Source organism: Brassica napus, chromosome A2, assembly GCF_020379485.1.
Source record: "Brassica napus cultivar Da-Ae chromosome A2, Da-Ae, whole genome shotgun sequence".
NCBI lineage: Eukaryota > Viridiplantae > Streptophyta > Magnoliopsida > Brassicales > Brassicaceae > Brassica > Brassica napus.
The window spans coordinates 21,605,107-21,611,106 of NC_063435.1; the positions used below are offsets into that span (position 1 = coordinate 21,605,107).

General features: G+C 41.4%; 1 non-coding gene across 1 annotated transcript; it reads left to right on the forward strand.

The window, feature by feature from the left end:
* Positions 1-3,712: 3,712 nt before the first annotated feature.
* LOC125589697 lies at positions 3,713-3,819 on the forward strand. The gene has a single exon (XR_007325872.1). It is a non-coding gene; the product is annotated as a small nucleolar RNA R71 (small nucleolar RNA).
* Positions 3,820-6,000: the final 2,181 nt, after the last annotated feature.

Consider the following 6,000-nt stretch of genomic DNA (forward strand, 5'->3'; position numbering starts at 1 on the left):
TGGGAGCTACCTTATGGTGTCGCTCTGGAAGGTCCCTCCGCGATGCTCGACCAGGATGGATATGCCTCTAGTAAATTGATCATAACTCCTTCATTACATCTCCAAATGACTTGAAACCACTTCCATTAGAAAGCTAACTCGATTTTCTGTGTCTCCACAAAATCTTAGCAACAGAAGATTTCTCTAAGGCCTCCATCCATGCTCATCTTTCACCCCATTTTGGATCATAATGCTCCCAAACATCTCAAATCACTCCATGGCACACTCCAGCACCTAATAAGGACAATGAATGCAAAATGCAACCTAGACATGGCTAAATCCTAATCTATATGATGAAAATGCTCATGGATGAATGGATAAAACAATGTAAATATGCAAGATATCAACTCCCCCAAACTTGTTCTTTTACTTGTCCACAAGTGAACTTTCTAGAACTCATAGGGAGAGAGGTTGAAGGTGGGAGCACATAGCCAAAAGAAACACAACTAGCACACTCTCTTATTACACTCTAGCTTCTCTAGGCCTATCTTAACTCTTTTTGTTCTTACACTCATCATCAAGCATCCACACATTCAAATCAACCAACTCTCACATTCATTAAGCACAAAACATCAGGTGAATTCTTGCAAATGGTCAGTTGGTCCAAGTCATTTGGTTGGGTAAGGGAAGGCTTTTATTCAAGTGATTCAAGAGATTCAAAACATATGATCTTTAAGGTGGTTTACTCTCGAAACAAGTAGCCTTGACATTGCACATAATATATCTAAGAAAGGGATCAACTCATGCATACAATGCTCAATCTCCATTGTTCTACCCTTTTCCCAAACATACAATTACACAATCATTCCCAAATGTCAAACCCAACTCACATCTCTCACCAAAAGATCCTAAGAACATCAACTCTTTCTCTTTGAAATCTACAAGGGATTTTTCACAACCTCAAAACATTTCTTAGCTCTTAACAACTTTGCTAGCCCCTTTTTCTTTTTTTTTTTTTTTTTTTCGTTTTTCTTTTTCCTTTATTTTTTTTTTTATTTTTTTTATTTTTTTTTTTTTTTAGGCTGGGGGCCAAGACTTTTCAAAACTTGAGCTAGAGGCTTCTCTACTTATCCCAATAAAACAATTCACTTAAGCACAAAGAGTCTATTCTTTTCCTTTTCATTCCTCCCAAATCATAATCACAACACTCACCCCCCACCTATAGCTAGACAATAGAGTGCCCAATCTAGCAAGAATGAAGATCAAGCATTGTCGTTCCCGATACTCTCAACATTATGCACATGTAAGACTTTCCGAAAAAGGCCTCACTCATCAAACAATGAAAGCTTAAAAGGAGGGAAGGGTTTTGGGAGTGGTCTACCACTAGAGTTTGTCAAAATAAGATTGGCATAAAGGATGTGACAACTCAAGTGTGTATAGCCATGACTCAGTACACAAGGGACCATGAGCAAGAGGCATTAAGTTCGTTCAGTTCAAATAAGGTTGTAGTTGGCTTCAAAGACTGAGTTTCAGCAATCAACAAGTTTCAGGAAGAGTTTTCAAGGCTCGAAACATACAAGTCTTTTTGAGAGGTGCAAAAGCTACTCAGGTGCAACGTAGTGTTCTTTACAAGGCATTTAAAATCATTGCTCCCAATGCATGTGAATGCAACCTATATGCTCTAGACTCTCCTAGAAATGCAAATGATGCAAACTAAATGATTGATTTTTTTTTTTTTTATATGCAAATAGGTATGCAATGCATGACTCAATGAAACAACATCAAAGCAAACATGATCAAATACTTGGTACCTCCCCCAAACTTGAGTTACACAGTCTCTGTGTTGTCAAGTAGAGAGAGAGATACCGAAAAGAAGACTAATATGCAAAAATAAAATGGTATATACAGGGGAGTGTGATGGGTTACCTTCTATGGGGAATGAGTAGAGGGAGATGATCCCTCCTCGTCGTCCTCAGGTGGTAACTCTTCAAGGTGCTCATCAGCAGGAGTGTCCATCTCTTCAATGTAGAAGGCTTGCCCGAACACAGTTGGTTTCCTCATTTTCCTCTTGATGTCAAAGTGGAGGATGTTCTCTTTACCCAAATGGAGATCAATCGTGCCTTCCTTCACATTAACAATAGCTCCTGCTGTAGCTAAGAATGGTCTTCCTAGAATCAATGGATCTTGAGCCTCCTCACCCATCTCAAGCACCACAAAATCTGTAGGTATCTCATACCTTCCAATCTTCACAGGGAGGTCCTCTAAGATGCCCACAGGATACTTCACTGAACGATCAGCTAACACCAGAGAGAGTCTACACTTCTTGAACTGGGTGAATCCAAGCTTCTTTGCAACAGACAAAGGCATCAAGCTGACACTAGCTCCCAAATCGCAGAGACTTTTCTCAAATACCATAGGTCCAAGAGCACAAGGTAGTGTGAAGCTTCCTGGATCCTCTAATTTCTCTGAAGCATCAAGCCTCTGGATGATGGCATTGCACTCATGGGTAAGAATCATCATGCCTTCCATCTCCTTCTTCTTTGCAGCTACAGCATCTTTCAAGAACTTGCTGTATTGAGGAATCAACATAAAAGCATCGATGATGGGCATTGCAACCTGAGCTTCACTCATTTGCTTCTCAAACAGAGCCTTGTATTTCTCTAGCAGCTGCCTCTTGAATCTACCAGGGAATGGTAGTTTGGGTTCATAGGGAGGAGGAACAAAAGAACTTTCACTTGCTGGAGTAACAACTTCACCATCTTTTACTGTCTTCTTCTCTTCCCCAACCTTTCCTTTACCTTTGGCTTCTACTATCTTTTCCAAGATCTCGTCATTGATCTTCTCATCAACAATCACCACTTCATCATCTATGTTGATGGCAACCCCCTCACCTAGTTTCTCAGCATCCTTGGTGAGGGTTTTAGGAGGTAACTGTTTACCACTCCTAAGGGTGATAGCTTTGGCCTCCTTGGGGTTTTGGTCAGACTTTCCAGGTAGAGATCCTTGCTGGCGATTCTGGTGAGTGTTCATGGAAGCAAACTGATTCTCTAAATTCCTGACTGTAGAAGCAAGGTGAGAGAATTTGTTGTTGAGCTCATTGTAGCTCCCATCAATCTTGGTATGAAGGTTCTTCAACTCATAACCAACATGCTTCTCACTTCTAGTCTGAGACTCCAAGATTTGTTTCAGTAAGGTATCAGTGCTGCTCTCTTGAGGAGCAGAGGAGCCAGACGAGGGGTTTTGCTGAGGCTGATAGCTGCCTTGCTGGTTGTTTCTAGGCGGATAACCACTCTGTTGGTTGTTGGGATAGGATTTCTGTTGGTAGTTGTTGTACTGAAAGTTGGGCTCCTTTTTGTACCAGCTACCATTGTTGTTGATGAAGCACAACTCTTCCTGACCTTCCAAACCCTCAACCTCATTGACAGCAAGTGGATCTTCCTGCCTGGAGTTACCAACAAACTTCAGCTGCTCTTGGGTGGCTTTTTCAGCAATGAGAAGGTCGATCTTGTCTTCCAAAGCTTTGATCTCTTTCCTCGTCTGCTTATCATCTGTTCTACTGCCTCTGTCGTGGTCTCCACTGTAGACTGCATCACTCTTTACCATGTTGTCAACCAGCTCTTCTGCATCCTCCTCAGTTCTCCCCAAGAAAAACCCATTGCTAGCTGTATCCAGTCTAGCTCTGTACTTAGGAAGAGCACCACGGTAGAATGTGCTCAGCAAGCTCTCCTTAGAAAAGCCATGGTGTGGGCATTGAGCTTGGTAGCCCTTGAATCTCTCCCAGGCTTCACTGAAGCCTTCCAAGTTCTTCTGTTGAAAGCTGGAAATCTCGTTTCTCAGCTTAGCAGTTCTTGAAGTAGAGAAGAACTTCTCCAAGAATGCTTTCTTGCAGTCATCCCAAGTGGTGATGGAGTCGCTGGGTAGAGACTTCTCCCACTGACGTGCTTTATCCCCCAAAGAGAAAGGGAATAGCTTGAGCTTTAAGGCATCTTCGGACACACCATTGGTTTTTGACAACCCACAGTAGCTGTCGAACCTGTCCAAGTGATCAAATGGATCCTCTAGAGCCAAGCCATGATACTTGTTGTTCTCGATCACATTGAGGAGTCCTGATTTGATCTCAAAGTTGTTGGCTGCTACAGCTGGTGCTCGGATTCCCAATCTATGACCATGAATGTTGGGGCGGTCATAAGTGCCAATAGGTCGCGCTGCTCGCTGTTGGTTTTGAGGTATGTCTCCCATATCAGTATCCAATCTCTGCAAGTGAGCCTGTTGCTCTTCTTCTCTTCTCTTTCTAGCACACTCTCTCTCTAAAGCTCTGATATCTGCAGCTCTTGGAACTAGGTTTGATGGACCCCTGCTCCTCAAGTGCATACACCTGTAGATTAAAGGGAGGTGAAGAAGAATCAGTAACAAAAGAAAATAAAAATGACTTAGTCTCAAGCAAGTGACTAAATCTCAATGTTTAAATCTACTCAGAATTTGGCAACGGCGCCAATTTGATGTTAGGAGTTTTCAAGGCTCCTAAGACAAATGTTGTAGTATAAAAGATTGTCGAACCAGTTCTGAGGGATATCAAAGCACTGAGAATGCAAGTACTCACTTAATCTAAGTGCAACCAATGATTTAGATGGGTTTTAAACTACTACTAAACTAGAATGCAATAACAGAATGATACTTTCTTAACTAAGGGAAAAGAGAACTCATGGGCATAGGGATTAGACCTTGGGTGATCAAGTATCGAATTAAGGATGGCAAATGATCAATCAAACTATCAACCTTAAGCCTAGACACAATTCTAAGCAAGCTCTATGTCTAGATGAATGCTCATTTGCTAACATATCTCAAACATCAAATGTCTTTGGTTGAATAATATGAAAGCAATCATTAATAACAAGTCTATTAGCTATCTTAGCATCTTTAACAACAAATGTCTTTGGCAAAGTATACTAAAAGCCTAGGAGAGTTGTCTCGGGCATTTCATCGAACACCTTTCGGGTGAGAAATGCCTAAGGATCAACTTTTGAGTGGCCAACTCAGAAGATGCATTATGATTACTCTACTAGCAAGGAAATATGAATGATCTACACTAAAACATCCTAGCTCTAACCTAATCACCCTTAATCTCCCTAACCCATGAATTCAAAAGATGATTACTCACTAATCTCCATGATTCCTCTTAAACCCATATTGGATTTTAGATTAACCATGTAGAGAAATAGATAAGAAATCAACAAGAACACAAGATGAAAGCAATGAAATCTGAATCAAAAGAGGTTTTTTACTAGTTCTTCCCTAGAAAAGAGATTATTCTTGCCTCCCTTCGCTTACAAAGTACTTAACTTAGGTTTAGAAAGTGTAAAACATCAAAACAAATGACCAAAAGGTCCCTGAAAAATCATAAGTTTCGTCCAAGCAAAACACGCGGAGGGACTTCGTGGTGTAGCTCCGAGACGTAGCTCTGGGTTGGGAGCTACCTTATGGTGTCGCTCTGGAAGGTCCCTCCAGGCCTATGTTTTGGCCTCCAAAGTGATGAAAAGGCGAGTGACGTAGGGGTGTAGCTCTGGAAGGTCGCTCTGGGTTGGGAGCTACCTTATGGTGTCGCTCTGGAAGGTCCCTCCGCGATGCTCGACCAGGATGGATATGCCTCTAGTAAATTGATCATAACTCCTTCATTACATCTCCAAATGACTTGAAACCACTTCCATTAGAAAGCTAACTCGATTTTCTGTGTCTCCACAAAATCTTAGCAACAGAAGATTTCTCTAAGGCCTCCATCCATGCTCATCTTTCACCCCATTTTGGATCATAATGCTCCCAAACATCTCAAATCACTCCATGGCACACTCCAGCACCTAATAAGGACAATGAATGCAAAATGCAACCTAGACATGGCTAAATCCTAATCTATATGATGAAAATGCTCATGGATGAATGGATAAAACAATGTAAATATGCAAGATATCACAGCTATGTACGACGAACCCATACCTGAAACCAAATAAGAATAATGTACTTTTCTAA